The sequence below is a fragment of the Cynocephalus volans genome, chromosome 11, assembly GCF_027409185.1.
Source record: "Cynocephalus volans isolate mCynVol1 chromosome 11, mCynVol1.pri, whole genome shotgun sequence".
Taxonomy (NCBI): domain Eukaryota; kingdom Metazoa; phylum Chordata; class Mammalia; order Dermoptera; family Cynocephalidae; genus Cynocephalus; species Cynocephalus volans.
Window position 1 is genome coordinate 29644165 of NC_084470.1, and position 17604 is coordinate 29661768.

Below are 17604 nucleotides of genomic sequence, written 5' to 3' on the forward strand. Positions count from 1 at the left end.
GGTTTTTTACCTGAGGGCAGGCATCAGTAAGCACCCCAAAGGACAGGCAAGACTTGGACAAATACCCACAGTCATATCAGCTGAGGAATCAGAGGACAGAGTTCAGAGTGACCACAGCAGCTGAATGGATGGGCCCGAGGAAACCTCCATGTTCTCTGGACCCTGACATGCTGTGGAAGAAAAAGGACTCATCAGTGTCCGACGGAAGCACCTGAGTGACAAGGGGCTGGAAATAGTCCCACAAAGTTTCCTGTAGCCAGTGAAGGCACAAAAGTAGCAGATGCTCTCATGTCCTGCAAGAAGCAGGATAGTTAGCTGAGAGACCTGGGCCAACAGGAGCCTTGTGACAGACCTCAGGGTCCATATAGCAGAGAGCAGTACAAAACAACAATAGGCAACCGGATGATACAAAGATGTCCCTGTGGATGCCTTCCTGGCTGTTGATGACATGGATTAGGGGCACTAAAGCCTGTTCTTGCTTTGGTGTGATGTGAGCCCCCCAGAACTTACGCACAACTCTAGAGGAGCTGGAACCAATCCTGAAACTGACTGGGAATTAGTTCTGCCACCTCTCGCACCCTCTGAAATGGTGTTATAGAAACATAAGGTAAGTTTTATTCCTACACATCTGAGTACCTACTATACTAATATGAGATAAATGTGTATGTTTGAGACCAGGGGACAGAGTAGACAGTTGAAGGTTGGCACTAATTAGAAGACAAACACAAGGGCCACCCCACACCCCCATGCCATATTTGGAAACTCTATTTAGAGTTATTTCCCCTTTAACTGTTAGCACATGGTTCAGGCTCTAAGGTGTGAGCACAGCTTCTCAGGGTATCTGCTTCCCCACCCACTCCCAAGCCCACCAGCCCCTCCACTAAATACAACTATGTATAAAGGGACTTCCCTCCAAGTGTTTTATTAACTGAGATTTAATTGCATTGTCTAGTGTGGTAGCCATTTATTCCTCTATGTCCCCAACCACATGAGGGTTCTGATCTAGGCACTTCTCCACTTCCCAGAATGCCCTGACTTATAAAATAATATGATGGGTGAATGAATGAGAAAAGGAATGAATGATGAATAAACAAGTGAATACCATTCATACCAGGAACTAATGCTTATGTACTAGATTAATAGTTTCTCGCAAAGCCTGCTCTTTCCCTCCTCCTGACTCATTCTGTTCTTGACGTTGCTTTCTGAATCACATTTAAGGGGCTTAAATGTCAGTGGCTGCAGGCCCGCTGTCTTCCTCCCATTGCTAATCGTCTTTCTACTCAGCTGAAATGGGGGGTTTGGAATAGAGCTTGCTGTCAATCACCACTGAGGCCTTTTCCCTCAGCCTGGACTTCCCAGGCCCAGGTCAGGCTGACAGCCCTGGCAGTTGGGAGAAAGAGCAGAAGAGCCTTTTTAATGGGTCTAAAATCCTGGTTTTGGCATCCAGCCTCAGCTGAGAAACAGCTGGATGGCAATAGGCCAGGCTCAAACATCTGCTTTCTTCTCTGGCACTAGTACCAGGCATCTTTGCTAATGCTATTAGTAAGGAATTATCAATATTTTACAAGTGTTATCACTTCTTGAAAAAACAGTTAATTAAGTCACGCAGGACAAGATGTTGGTGGTCAAGATGTAATGAGGTAAGTCCTTATTGTCATCTCTCCTTTCTTCCCAAGGTCATTATACTGATTGTCAGAAGACTCCTCTCCCCTGTATTTTCTCTAATCCTAGCTCAGGGCTCTCAGCAAGAGTCTATAAGTAAACTTCAATTTAAATAATTAAGAGTGTGCCAGACAGGGTTCTTATAACACACCAGAAAGATGAGATCTGGTCACCTTAAGGTGTAAAGAAAATTGTAAAAAGGCTTTTGGGAAGCTCACAGAATTGATGGAAATGCTGAGGAACCAGGCTTGAGCCGTGTGGCTAATTGTATTTTCCAAAGAAGGCCTACAACATTGTCTTCTACCCCATGTGCTCTTCCAGAAGCCTGCCGTTTTCCCATGAGAATGCAGAATCTAATCCCCCTCCTTAATCTGGGCAGTTCGTGGCATGTTTGTAACCAGGAGAATATGGCATAAGTAGAGCTGTGTGACTTCCGTGGCTAGTAGCTCATGTGGTTTCCACCTAGACAGCTGGAATTCGCTCATGAAACATTCAGCCACCATGCAAGCAATGCAGCTGCCTTGGGTCCACCATGCTTTGAGGAAATCCAAACTGGTCCACACAGAGACCGTACAAAGAGGACTAGAGACTACATGAAGAAAGAGAAAAATGCCCAGCCGGCCACTGGCTGCTCCAGCCCCTCACTGTCTTATACTGCGTGAGAGACCCAAGCCAGAACCATCCAGTCTAGCCTTCCAAAACCCGACCCACAAAAACGATGAGAAATAACACAATGACCTTGTGGCTTTAAGCCACTATGTTTTGGGGTTACTTGTTATGCATCAATAGCCAACTAGAACAGTCAAGAAATTTTTAAAATGTAAGAAAAAGATCAGAAATGGTTGATTCAAACAGGACCTTCTCATCAGATAGATTCCCTCTTCCTCTCCCAAGAGGTCACGCTACTCAGTCTCTGCTTCTATAGAAACATACGAGAAAATGAGCAATGAATGTAAACCCTGAAATGCCTGAGTGGCATACAGATTGTTTTCTTAGGTGTGAAGTTAATAATCTGTAGTAGAAATCCCCCGAAACAATATCCTCATCTCCTCCTGCCATTCCTACTTGTCCCCACTATAAATAAAACTAAGCCAGAAATAACAGGTGTTGTTTTGTCTGGGTAGGCACCCACTTTGTGGCTATATCTTTTTTTTAAAAGGAGCCAGATTTTTTGGATACTCATTTTTGGGTTTTAAAAATGTTTTCTAAAATATGCGAGAAAAATACCTCTAAGCCCTTTAAAACACACACACAAACATACACACTCACACTTTGTGGGGTTTGTATATTAAGACTCAGTAACCCTCAGATCATTTGAAGAGAGAGCCCCATGGCCCACAAGAGGACAATGACAAAAAGTGTTTCTGTCCCTTTTTGAGAACCACTAGCTTACCTCAGCTTAGAATTCCTATTTTTGGTTCTATTATGGCACTTAGAAGAAATCGTCATTAGCATTTTTACTCAAACAAAACAAAAGCACAATTAGCAGCTGTTTCAGGATTTTCAAACTCTGACATCTGGGAATTTCCCGGAAAGCATTATTAATATTACAAGAAAAACGTGTTCAGGAGGGAAAATACAGCCCCTGATTCATCTGACCACACAGCAATACCCTCCTGGGTATTGGTGGATTGACAGTGATGACCCACAGTGCCCATTTGCCCCATTTCCAGGTGGTGGAAACCTGGAAAGCCACAGCTCTTCCATATGTGTTTGCCAGCAGGACCATCAATGACCGTTGCCGGGACTTGGCCACAGGCTGCCAAACAGGACCAGGGAAGACATGGTTGAAATACACATTCTATAAAGATTGAGGATTAGTGTCTTAGATCGCATTTCAGATTTTATCACTGGACAACAAATCACTCCCAAATGTGTTGACTTAAAACAATTTACCACCATCTTTTAAATCTCTCGTGTGTTTTGTGCACCAGGAATTCATCAGGGTCTGTCTCGTGCCTGTAGTCAGATAGTGGCTAGAGCTGGGACCATGAGGCTGGTGGGGCAGTTGGGGCTGTCCAAGAATCTCTCTCTCTCTCTTCATATCTCCCTCCCTCCCTCCCTCACTCCCTCTCTCTGTAGCCTCAGGGCTTTTCTCTACATGGGCTAATCAGGTGCTCACAGGGTGGCCAAAATTTCCATAGCAAGTATTCCCATGAGCAAGGCAGAAGCTCTGCTGCCTTTATGATCTAGCCTCCGAGTCACATAGCATCACTTTCACCAAACTCTGTTGGTCAAAACCGTCACAAGCCCACCCAGATTCAAGGGAAGGGGACACAGATGCCTCCCTCCGATGGGAGCAGTCATACTGTAAGAGCTTGTGGGATGGGAGGTATTGTGGCCATCATCTTTGGAAATTACAATTTGCCACAGGTCAGATTCCCTAGAAGCAGAGGTTGAAATAGGGATTCTTGTGTGAGTCATTTATCAAGGAATAGGGAAGAGGGAGAGGCTAAGGTAAGGTGTGGTTGCACATGAAGTCTAGCCTCAGCCTGATCTTGCAGGGAGCTCTGCAGCATGCACTGTCTACAGGATTTGTCTCTCCTCAAGGCAAAAAAGTAGGGCTTTTAGGTGAAGTGTTGTAACTCCCAGGTACCTCACAGAGAGACAACTCCAGTTGCCCAAGGACATTTTTTCAGGCAAAGCTTGCTATGTTAGCCTTTAATCTAAGTCAGCAAAAAGATCACTGGAGATATGAGTGGGACCCAAAGAGCTTCTGCTATGGTAGGATATGAAGGCATATTCGAGGGCCAAGTTCTATAGGGACTAGTAGGTAAGGACCTGAGTTTCAAGGTAAGTCCAAGAGGTCAGTCCTCAGGATGGAAGACATTGAAGAACTGAGCTGAAGGTACATGCATGGCACATCCAAGGTATCTAATCCAAACAGGATTGGCAGAGCCAGTCTTACTGTGTAGACACAGTTCTATTTTTCCAACAATCCACCCCTTCAGGGTCTCTTGCCGCACAATCTATGCATTCAGAATCTTCTGCAGCATTCCCTTAGCAAGAGGATAAATGACCCTTACATTTACATAACCTATTGTCTGTTCAAAATGCTTTGAGGCTTGTAGTTCTGTCCTTTTAACTATTAGCCACATATGTCCGGTTAGTAGCCACCATTGGTGTGATCCTCCATGCAAATACTGCAGTCATACTGATGGGAAGTATAGACTACCAGCATAGGCCAGGTACTACAATGCAAAATCCCTTGGGAAGGGGAGGAAATGTAGCTGTCCTTGAGCATGTGTTACCCTGTGGCCACTTTTCTGCTGACCGGAGCCTGGCTGCTGATCACTATGCTGCAAACCGATCAAGATTTGCAGCAGAAAGCAGAGTTGTTGGAAGCACAGATAAATGTCCTGGAGGATGATGTGCAGTGACTGGCCACTCCTGCCTTTCACAACAGGGACAGACGGTACAATGGGAATGGCCTTGGAGAATAAAAGCCCCCATATATGCTGGGTAGGTTTAATAGGGGCTTGGGGAAAAGGATTAGAGGAAGGCTTGCAAGTTTCACCTTGGGTGACAGGTACCTGGCCTCCTCGAGTAAGGGTAACATGGCCTGGAACAGATAAGTGCTCTCTTCCAAAGGGCACATTTGTATTATCATTATGGCCAATTATGAGTTCCCCTATATTGTTACATGTAGAACCTACAGATCCAACAGTGTTAGCAGATAAAGTATGGTATCATAAGCCAGGTAAGATACCTATTCCTGCAACCATCCATTCTCAAGATGGCAAATTAGCATGTATCTTACCAGAGGGGTGAGAACTTCCCCTGGTACCAGTAACTCTTCTGTCTTTTCACCCATAGTGTTCTGGCTGCAGGCACTGCACCAGAGTCGACTGGGCACATACATACGTTGGCATGATCATCTACTGAATGTGCATTGAACTTCACATCAGTACAACTGCAGGATTCGCATGGTGGATCACACCAATGGTGGCTACTAACCAGACATGTGTGGCTAATAGTTAAAAGGACAGAACTACAAGCCTTAAGGCATATTGAACAGACAATAGGTTACGTAAATGTAAGGGTCATTTACCCTCTCCCTAAGGGAAGGCTGGGGAAGATTCTGAATGTGTAGATTGTGCTGCAAGAGATCCTGAAGGGGTGGGTTGTTGGAAAAATAGAGCAATTTAATTGGGCCCTGTCACCTCGGGCCCAGTTGGGGGTGGTTCAGAAAACAAATTGTGTGTGTGGGTGGAGTTAGTGTGCCTGCGGGCACTGTCGCCCTAGCTGGCGACTCCCTCAGGCGGATGCCTCTCCAACCAGCCATGCTTTCCAACCTATGGCTTCCAAGGACCTGTTTGCCAGTTACCTAGCTCATCATAGACCTACATGTGAAGGGTCTGGGGACCCAGCTTGGTGTGTGAAGGGTTTGTGACCCACTCTGTGAATGGGCTTGAGGGGTCTGTGGTCTCCAGACCTAGCCCTAGCTTGACAATTGGCCCCGTTGGCAGGATTACGGGCAGGTAAAAGAGCTTGACAATTGGTGACGTTGGCAGGATTCCAACAGAGCCAGAGCTCCACAAGGGCCCAAAGAGTATCTTTAAGATCTGGCTCTCTCTCTATTAGCCCTTCTTCCCTTTTTATGGACTCTAGTCTCAAGAGGCTTGTCCCTTTTTGGTGGCAAGATGATTGCCAGTAATGCCAGGCTCATATCCTCTCCTCTAAGCAACCCCTGCAAGAAAAGGGCTTTTCTTTCCCAATCAAGCTTACAAAAGTCCCATGATTGAATGTGATTGGGTCTGATTAACCTGACTTGGTCACAGGGCCATCTCTGAATCAATCACTGTGACTAAGGTGACATGATGCTCTGATTGGCCAGGCCTGAGTCACATGCCTACCTGTGGGGCTGAAGATGAAGTTAATTCCACTAGAACCACAAGGATTGAGAGTAAAGGTAAGGCAATGTCACAGGAAAATCAGGAGCAGTTAGCAGAAGAAGCGGGATAAGACCAGTCAGGGAAAACATCCCTAACAAAGAAAATTAAAGACCATGTAAGGAATCCAGTCCCTGGTGAACCAGAACAGCAAGGTTAAAAGGATCATGATGGGCACATTGACTTCATTTGGAGACAGATATCTCTGAGCCTAAGTTGCATCCAATTCTGCCCAAGGGACAATCTTGATTCCAGAATTTGGAGAAAGAGTCATGCATGTGAAGCATAAGCACCCAGGAGAGGCTGTGTGGCTCTGGCTTTGGAGCTGGAGGATGTGAAAGCAGGCCAAAAAGTCATTACAATTTTGTTCTCCAGCTAGACCAGAGGTCCTTAGCAACCACACAAGTTTTTAAAAACTCTACCTGTAGATTCTGTTTGATCAAATCTCACATAAAGATTAGAGGTATGAAAATAAATCTATGAAGAAAGTGATAGAAATTGGTGTTAATTAACCAGGAAAAACAAACTGAAACACACACACACAACATAGATGGAAGAGTGTTTTAATTAAGTCATCTTCCCTTCTAAAAAAAGACAGTAACTAGCCATTCTTGAGCTCTACTGAGGATGAAATAAAAAGCAAATAGGCTTAATTAAAACATTGGGGAATTAAAATGAGAAGGAATTCTTTGTTCAACATTGGCCTAAATTTTAAGCTCTATTTAATTGTAAGCTTCCTCTGGGTAAAAGAACTGTGCCTCTTCATCTTCCCCAAAGTCTAAAAGGATGGATAACTGAAAACCTTAAGAGTAAAACAGAGAGAAACAGAGACCTGTACCAGTTTCTATAACTTCTGAGATTTTATTTCTGGCTGCAAATGAATCTGATTTATCCATTGAATCAGTAACATTTTGGCTGCAAGTACAAGATAATCTGGCTTTAGTGGTTTAAATAAATAGGGTGATTGCTTTTCTTACACAACAAAAGTCTGAAGGCAATAGCTGCTGGCCCTGGTTTGCAGCTCATGACGCTTTTGGTCTTTCCCTTATGGTTACGTGATGGCCACTGCAACTCCAGGTATCATAACCATCTCAAGAGAAAGAAGAAGGAAGAGGGAAGAGAAATATGCCTATCAGGAGATATATGCTTTTCCAGGAACCTCAGAGTGAACACAGACTTATATAAGCCAATATATCTTATTGGTTAGAATTATGTAACCGGGCAACCTCCAGCTGAAAGGTAGTTATGGGCAAGGGATTGAGAATGGAGGTTAGATCAACCCAATCCACAGTGTTACATTATTTTTGCAAATATATACCTGTGAACAAGGCGTGGTCAAGTAAATATTTGCCCTAGTCAATAGTCTCATTCCGGAATGTACGCAGACCACTTGTCTCTCTCCATCTCAGCTTTCCTAGTTAATTAACCACTCACAGATGGCTCTGTATCTTGGTTTGGGGAGGGCTTCTCCCCAAGCTTAATCATGAGATTCTGTGGCACTATAGACCCCAGGAGACAGATGTTCTGGCCATAGGTGAAGGCACATGATCTAAGCCCAGCCATTCCTAATAACCCAGTCACCTGGTCCCAGTGATTAGTCTACAGGTGATCAGATGGCCCTGCTAGGGTTTTTACCTGGGATTCTTTTTTTCTTTTTCTTTTTTATCTTTGCACAGTGTTTATAGCAACTTTATTTATTTATTTTGTATTCTTTTAAAATTTTTATTGAATCAAAATTGATTATACATTATTTTCGGGTTCAGTGTTGAGATATGCTGATCAAATCAATATTACTAGTATATATATTGTTACAAATCATATTTATTCTATGCCCCTTGTAAAATCTCACCCCATACCAGTCTCCCTCTTTCCTCCCCCCTCTAATTATTACCCTAGATTTCTTCTCTCCTGGAAGAATAATGGTTACTTGCTTTATTTGTTGCCTAGATGATCTGTCCAATGCTGAGAGGTGCGATCAGGTCCCACAATATTATCATAAAGCAGATGCTTCTTCTGTCACTCTGGAATGGGCTTTGTGAGGAGAGACATCCTCTTCTTATCTTTATCTTTGTTTGTGACTCTCCTTGTGCCAATGCAGTGGCCGGTGGACCATCTGTGTGGTGGTTGTGGCATCTAGCCACTTTTGCGGCAGCCATGGTTGTGGTGGCTCTGGTGGGCCACCCACATGGAGGTGATGTTTTCGGCATGCTCCTTTGCACTGGTGCTGTGCCTGGTTGTAGGAGGGGGGGCCCAGTCCCCAGCTCCATCCCTCAGATCCCCGGGCAGGCCCTGAGGCACTGGCAGGTGTTCCTGGTTGTGGGAGGGGGCTCCAGTCCCCGGATCCATACCTCGGGTCCCTGGGCAGGCCCCAAGGCACTGGCGCGGTGTGCCTGGTTGAGGGAAGGCAGGTCTGGTCCCCAGCTTCATACCTTGAGTCTCCTGGTGGGCCTCAAGACTCTGGCATGGGGCACCTCATTCAGGGCAGGAGGGTCCAGTCCCCAGCTCCATCCCTAGGGTCCATGGGTGGTCCCTGAGACACTGGTGGTGTGCCTGGGCTGGAACTAATTTTTTGTCTTTTTCTTACTTCTAAAATGGGGGAAATTCCTTGAGAACCAGTACTTGAGCTCTGTTGTTGAGCTAAATTGCTGCTTTGCTGCTGTTTCCCTATAGAAGGCTTTTTGTGCAGGTCAGGGTTTAATGGTTGACCGTATAGGTACTTCTGGCTCTCCAGAGACCCAGTGCCCCTGGGTTGTGTAGAAACTCTGATCTGGGCCTGAGTTTTTTCATCAAACTGCAACCCATGCAATTCTGCATTCCCAACCAGTCTCCTCTGAGTGGTCCTACACTGATTGGGGGGCAGATCGGCTGTCCTTGCTGTGTCCCAGTGTTCTCCAGGTGGGCCCGTCTCCCCCACCAGCCGCACTTCAAACACTTCCCATGGGATGGGCCCTGCACCGGTCCCTTGTGTTGACTCACCAGCCTCTGAATGGCTCCCCTTTTTCAGTTGTTCTGGCTCCTTGCTCCTGTGTGGGTTCACGGGAACCCTATTAGTGGTCTTGCTGTCCTGAGGGCCACCAAGGCCCTCTTCTCCCCTGCCACCTACCAGTAACTCCATCTGAAGGGCACAGCTGTGGCTTCTGCTGGCTCCTGCTCTGTGTGCTCAGCAGTTCCAGACTTAAAGTGGCTGTGGCCTGAAACCTCCAAGCAGTTTTTTCTTTCTCTCATTGTGGCTTCTCCCGCCTTCATGAACTCCATAGGTCTCTCCTCCTCTTTCCCTGAGTTCCAGCAGCCCCACTTGGCTGTTGTTACATTTTTATAGTTGTAAACTGGTTGATTTGTGGGAGAGAGTGACACTGGAGACTGTCTATTCCACCATCTTGACTGGAACCCTCCTTACCCAGGATTTTTTGTTTAAAGTTAGAGAAAATTAGGTCTTATCATTTTTGGTGGTAGAGCTGGAAACAGGGGCTGCTGGCAAACATCATCCCCACCGTGCAGAGAAAGCCTACCTTTAGAAGGATAAAATGGGGCCATAGTCACACAGAGATGTGCAGTTTAGATAGTGTGTGAGAACAAGAGGGAGAGAATGAACTAAAATCCTGACAATCTTGTTTAAGTCTCTGAACCCAGTTGTGAATGGACTCCTCCTTATGTGAGCCATAAATTCTTCTTTCTCGAAGTGATATAGTTGGATTTCTATCTACTGCATGTGAGAGAATTGATTAATTAAGAGGTTGGACAAACACCCAATAATGCAAATGCCATTTGTTTGCAATTAAGGAAAAAGTTTCCCAAGGGGAAATCAGGGATATGCTTCATGTATTTATACTGAGCTAATAAGATTTTTTTAAGCACTTGGAAATATCCTGGATGCAAATGCTGCTGTCAGTTACATCTCTGTAATTGTTTTCTGTGGGCTTTTTTTAGAGGCCATTTGGATCTCTAGAATGAGTTGCATATGCTGCCCCTCTGCTGTGGTTACTTTATGTACTGGAAAATACTGCTGTAGAAGGGACCTTAGGAAAACAGCCTGGTCAGATGGAAGTGGCCTGGAATAGGAGCCAGATATCTGAGTTCCTATCTGTGCTGTGCTGCTTAAGTACAATCACTTAGACCAGCACCCTGATTTTTCCTGTAAGTCCCAGGGGCTTCCCAGGTCACACAGCCAGGACACAGTCTAGAACGAAGGCCTCCTGACTTTTAGACTGTCCTCTAGCTCAGACTGACTTCCTTTCCAATTATAGAAGAGGAGCAGTGCTCTATTAGTTGTTAGGACTTACTTTCTTCGGTTACAGAGTATCCTGACTATTTAGCTCCATTTTTCCAAAATTCAAGAAAGAGGCCTGGGTCACAAGTCCAGTCCCCATGTGAGCCACTTAACTTCCATCTCTTTATGGCCCAAGAGTTACCCCAGTGACTGGCTGCTGTCTTGCAAGTACATGCACTTGTCACAGAAGTGCCAGGAGAGAGTGTGTAAATGCATCCTGGAAGCCTATCGTGGCCTAATGGGAAAAAGCCACTTGACATCCGTGTCCTATGCCAGTGGGTCTCTGAGCATATCAAGAAGGAACATGCAGGATCATTGTCTCAGTGGCAGGTGTCCAGCAATCAAGGAGGCTTAGTCAGACACCAAGGAGGTGTCCAGCCACCTCTATAGCCCCGCCGTCACACCGACAAGAACGGTGTAGTGAGAAATCCACTGCATGGGGAGAATGAGCCTGGTCAGTGACTCCCCAGTCATGTCTGGGGAAAGAGTCACATGGGCTCCCAGGTGGTTAAAAATAAAGGGGGGGAGGACTCAATGCTCAAATATGTTTTAAAAATGCTTTGTCCCATAGATTTGATGATACAGACAGTGCTTTTAATACTTAACTCCTTGTGTGTCTCTAGGCAGACTAAGATCTATTGGGAGATTCTCTTCTATGAGACTCAGTCCCTTGCTCGGGATTGTTCTGCCAATTTGGCAAGGAAATCCATTCTGAAAGGAGCGCTTTAGTTGATCAATGCTTCCTGAAGAAATGCTGAAGTAGGTGACCCCACTAGATCAGAGTTTTCCAAACATTTTTGACCATGACCCACAGTAAGATATATACTTCATCCCATAACCTGGTACAAACACATCTATATGTAAAAAACTGAAACATTAAGGACACACACCAAATCCCTACTTTGTGTGACATATCCTGATAGTTGCACTTGGTTCTGTTCTCTTCTGTTTGATTCGTTTCCATTTTTTTTAATGGTGGTTGAGACCTCTTAAAATGACCCAGTAACAAATCACCACCCACAGTTTAGAAAATATTGCTTCCAGGATGTTTCTAGGCTATTTGTTGAGTGCCTAGAACTTTGCTTCCTCTGTGTGCAAGGTGTTGTGGCTGCTGCTTACCTGTCCTGGGGAAAGACAGGAAAAAGCCACACAAAGCACATTAACCATTCCTTCACACTTCAGGGAGCTAACTTGGAAGCAAGACACTGAAGTAATGAAAATGTGAGTACAAATAGCAATACAGGAGCTCAAGACGAGGTAAGTCAGTAAACCTAGAAGTTGTCGCTGTGCAGTCAGGACATAACTTTGGACCAGATTAATGCTGCTTATTCATTCATTCACTACCTCTGTGTCAGTTTGGATCCTCTGAGAAACAGATGGGATTAAACTTGCAAGGATTTTATTAGGGAAAATGCCCATGCTAGTTACTTTATATACTGGGAAATACTGCTTGTAGAAGGGACCTTAGGAAGACAGCCTGGTCAGAGGGGAGTGGCGAGGCTTGGAGAACGGTCAGATGCGTGTCTGACTGGGGTGCAGGAGAGAGGGAAGGAAGGTTGAGCAGAAGCATTCTAGATGGCTGTGTAGTCTACAGAAGGTTTGGCAGGCTGCTGGGAAGCCCCAGAGCCAAAGCTGGTCATCCAAGAAGTCCCATGTCTCCCAGAAACAGGACTGCCTGAGGGTCCCTGCTGCGCTCAGTCACTGGGTGGGAGCAGCCCCACGAGGCCAGGCTCTGCCCAGTGTGAAGCGGGCCCCAGAGCGCAGCAGCGGGGCCATTGACCAGCTGTGCCTCTGTACCCCTGTGCAGGAGGTGTGCTGCGCGAGGCCTCAGGGCCGCCACACCCTCCTCTTCCTCTTCCTCCCTCTCACTCCTTCGTTCAACCCTAAGCCAGCTATTGTAATAGAGCTGGGGAGGTCGCCGTGAGCCACACCCAGCCTTGCCTCCTGGAATCCACAGTCTGGGGATGTGGATAAGAAGGAAAGAATTCCACCAGGGGATGCAGAGTGGCCAGTGTGAGAAATGCTCCCCAGAGGAGGGCCTGGGGACAGTGAGAACTCAGAAAGCCAAGGATGCCAATCTGCAATCTGAGGGATGGATAGAAGCTGGCTGGGTGAAGGGATGAGGGAAGGGTGTTCCCAGCAGAGGGACCAGCGTATGCCCAGGCTGGGTGGTTTCTCAGAGATGGCAGGAATGAGGGGCTGAACCACAGCCAGGGAAGATTGAGCAGAGCAGGGGAATGGGGGTGCTGGGGGAAGATGGGGAGTGGGCAGGGCACACATGACCTAGAAGGTTTTTTATCAGGGTCGACATGATCAGCTTTGCATTTTGAGAAGACTGTTCTGCCTGCAGGGTGGACTATGGGTTGGGGGACAGAGTGGAAGTAGGGACACTGGTTTTCCAGGTCACAGACAATGCCATCATCCCGGGGAGAGGTAATGATGGTGGAAAGCGCAGAAGATGCAAAGGGAGGCACTGAAGAGGCTGTGTGGACAGAACCTGGAGATGGGACACGTGTGGGGTGGGAGCTTACACCAGCCCGCTGCCTCCTGTAAGAACAGGACGCTGGCAGAGGGTACAGGCAGAACCACTGCCCCGCCACGTGCCCCATGTGGACAAGACCGCACATGTCCTCACCCCACACATCCCTTTCCATGTCCCCTGACTGTCTGCAAACACCAGGGTCTCTGTTCCACTCTCTTGGCGTTCATTTCCCTCAGCCGCACTGTCCAGCTTTCCAGATTCAGCCTACAGAGAAGCTGCCTGTCATAGGAGTCACACATCCCTGAAGACCCAGAGCAATTCGAGAGCAATTCTTCCAAAGCGTTATGGGTAACTCTGCTTCGTGGCTGGAGTGGCTCCTCCATGTGCCAGCAGCAGAATACACTCCGACTACAACCTGATTCTTGAAAAGCTTTTAAATTTAAGGGGTTGAATTATTTTTTGTCTTGTATGTAAAGTGAGACTTTATACTTCTCTACTACTATTTAGAATGCATGTATTGCAAGTTCACATAGACTATGGTTACTTTGGGTTTCTGCTTTCCTGAAGCTTGTGCCATCTGCAGACAGACTCCAATGCCTCCCAGAGCCAGATGCTCATACTCAGATTTGTCCAAGCTCTTGGACTCCCACCCCAAGCTCTGGCCTGGCCTTTCTCACCTTAGTGAAGATCTGCAAGCAGACCTTGAAAGGGAAGACAGAGCTCCTTGGGCAGAACCAGGCTCAGAGGGCTGATGGAGCTGGTAGAGATAGAACAGAGCACTGAAGGGATGGGCTGGGCCTGGCAGAGAGAGAAGAGAGAGGCGGTGGGACTCAGCACAGCACGCATGGGGCCACTGAGCAGGCCATCTCAGCAGGGGGGCAGGGAAGGGAAGGATTTTAAAGAAAATAATATTTCTACATTCCCCATGTCCAGGCATCTATGTTGGCTTCCATAGAAGGGACAGATATGCTATTTTAAATATCTTTGCACTGCCAGAGCTCAGCACAGTGGCATACAGCAGGAATGCAGCAAAAGTTCATTAAGTGAGTCAGTGAAAGCATTACTCGGGGTCACAAAATATTTGTGCTACTTAAGTGCTGATTTGCTTTCCAATATTTTGATATGAAAATTTTTAAACCCACTGAGAAGATAAAAGAATTGTACAATAATCACCTAATCACGCATATGTTCTCCACCTAAATTCTGTATTTCACAGCTTATCTAGCCTCCAGTTCACCCACCCAGCTACCCATCTGTCCATCCATCCATCCCATTTTCTTGATGCACTGCAAGGTTGCAGACACAAGGACGCTCTACTCCTAAACATTTCATGTGCATATCAGTCACTAGAGTCCAATATTTGTTTTCATTTCTTTTTTCCTGTTTAAAATTCTCTTTCATTTTTTAAATTGTGATAAAACACACATAACATCAAACTTACCATCTTAACCATTTTTAAGTGTACAGTTTCACGGCATTAATTGTATTCACATTGTTGTGAAAACATCACCACCACCCATCTCCATAAACTCTTTTCGTCCTTCAGAACTGAAACTCTGTTCTCATTAAACATTAACTCCCCCATCCTCCCTCTTCCCAGGACCTGGAACCACCTATTCTTTCTGTCTCTATGAATTTGACTGCTCTAGGTACCTCATATAAATGGAATCATGCAGTATTTATTCTTTTCTGACTGGCTTATTTCACTTAGCAAAATGTCTTCAAGGTTCTTCCATGCTGTTGTTGCATGTGCCAGAATCTCCTTCTTCCTTTTTAAAGCTGAATAATATTCTATTATATGTATATACCACATCTTGTTTATCCATTCATCCAGTGTTGGACACTTGGGTTGCCTCCACCTTTTGGCTATTGTGAATAATGCTGCTATGAACGTGGGTATACAAACATCTGCTCAAGTCTCTGCTTTTAATTTTGGGAGGTTATACCCAGAAGTGGAATTGCTGAATCGTATGGTGATTCTATCTGCAATTTTTTGAGGAACCACCAGACTGTTTTGCACGGTGGCTGCACCGTTTTACACGCTCACCTACAATGCCAAGGGCTCCAGTTTCTTCACATCCTCCCAACATTTTTCTTTCATGGTAGCCATCCTAATGCATGTGAGGCGGTGTTGCATTGTGGTTTTGATCTGCATTTCCCTAATGATTCATGATGTTGAGCTTCTTTTCACGTGCCTTTTGGCCATGTATATATATCTTCTTCGGAGAAATGTCTATTCGAAGTCTTTTGCCTCTTTTTTCCTTTTGAGGTAAAATTTACATATGATGAAATGCACAAATCTTAAATGTGCAATTAGATGAGTTCTAACAAGTGCATCTCAAGTCTCTGTCAAGGTAGAGAATATTACCATCATTCCAGAATGTCCCATCAAACCCTTTCTCAGTCATTCCATGCTCCCACCCCCCGACCCTTCAGAGTCAACCACTTTTCTGTCGTTCTGTTGTTGTTGTTTTTTTTTCACCATAGTTTAATTTTGCCTCCTATAGAACTTTAAATATGTGGAATCATACAGTATGTGCTCTTTTGTTTCTGGCTTCTTTCATTCTGTTGGCGTATATTAGTTGCTCTTCCCTTTTGATAGCTGAGCAGTATTTTTTTGTATGAATAGGCCAGAGTTTGTTTAACTATTCCTTTCTTGATGGATTGGGTTCTTTCCAGTTTTTGGCTGCAATGAATAAAACTGCTAGGAACAATCTTGTTAAGTGCTTATTTTTTATTATAACAAAAGCAAAATGTCATAAGCTTGAAGCCTCGATAAAAATCTCCACCTCAGCCTGATATCCTTTTGGATAGAAAAATTAAACAAATAAGAGCTACCCTTTGTGGAGGGCTTACAGTGTGCCAGGCTGTCTGCTAAGAGTTTTTCTTCTGTCAATGATTTCATTTAATCATCACAGCCCCATTTTCCAGATGAGAAATTCGAGGCTTAGAAAAGGGAACAGATTTGCCTTGTGGGGGACATAAAAAAATTGTAGTAGAATTGTAGAAAAATATACCTTTAATGTACACAGTTTTGTAACAAATGCTTGCTAAACACATTTTAAGTAAAGCAGCTCCTGAGAGGCTGTATAAAGGTCAGGCGGGCCCGAGCACACTAAACATTCCAAGGAAGGGAATGACCCCACCCGGTTCCAGGAACTAACTAGTTCCTTATCAAAAGGCCACCCGGCCAGACCCCAGGGAAGATAAACGATTGAGAAATGTGCTGTTCCTTATCGGGGTGCCAGCCAGCCTGCTAAAGCCTACCTGTAAATCTAAAGTCACCACAGATAACCAACAACTCATCCTGTCACAAAGATCTGTTCAGAAAAACTGTATAAAAAGTGCTTGTATTGTAAATTCAGGGTTGCTTTTGTCTTGAATGCTGAGTGACCCCCGCATGCTGGAAATAAACTCCTCTTGCTTGATTGCATTGGACTCTGTCTCATGGTCTTTGTGAGGTGAGCCATCCCAATGTGTGGGGTTTGTGCATGGTGCACGGATCTTACAGCCTAAACTCTAATAACTCCCACAGGGCAGTTATTTCCCTGTGTTGCCTTTTGGAAAGTGCCATGAACATCAGTAGAGATCCGAAGGCCTTGAAAAGATGAGTATGGTGTTTTGTTTTTCCAGTTATCACACTTTATTATGATACTGATGTCATTTTTACCTGCCTTCTGTGATGGGCCTTAATAAAAAACAAAAAATGGAGAGCCAGGATTACAATTTTAGAAATAAAGACCATTCCTTTACTAAGAAATCTTGAGGGACTGCAAAGAACTTAAAACTAATAGTACATTTAAAAACATTTTTTTCTCCTATTACAAAATATTGAAACATAATAAGAGATCCAAAAGATCAGCTTTTTGTCTATACATAAAAGCAGATATGACCACACTGGAAAGTTTTGCCAGGAAGCTTAGAAAGAGAGGAAGGAAAGATCTGTGATTAGTGTTTATCTAGGATATACCAAGTGCCAGGAAAGCCCTCTGCTGGATAACTTACATACAGTTAATTCACTTCACCTTGTCAGCAACCTCAGCATCCATTCTCCCATTCTTTATTGGTAATGGAACTCCTGATTTTTAGCTAGACATGTGGCTTCACAGAATAAAGACTTTGCAGCTTCCTTGATAACTAGGTTTGGCATGCAACTGAATTCTGACAAGTGGGATGTAAACAGAGCAGGTACTGGCAACTTCCACAGGCTGTGACCTAGAAGGGAGGTATGCCCTTTTTTGTCCCTTCCTCCTTCCAGGTGAATGGAAGTAGATACAATGGCTGGAGCTAGAGCAGCTATT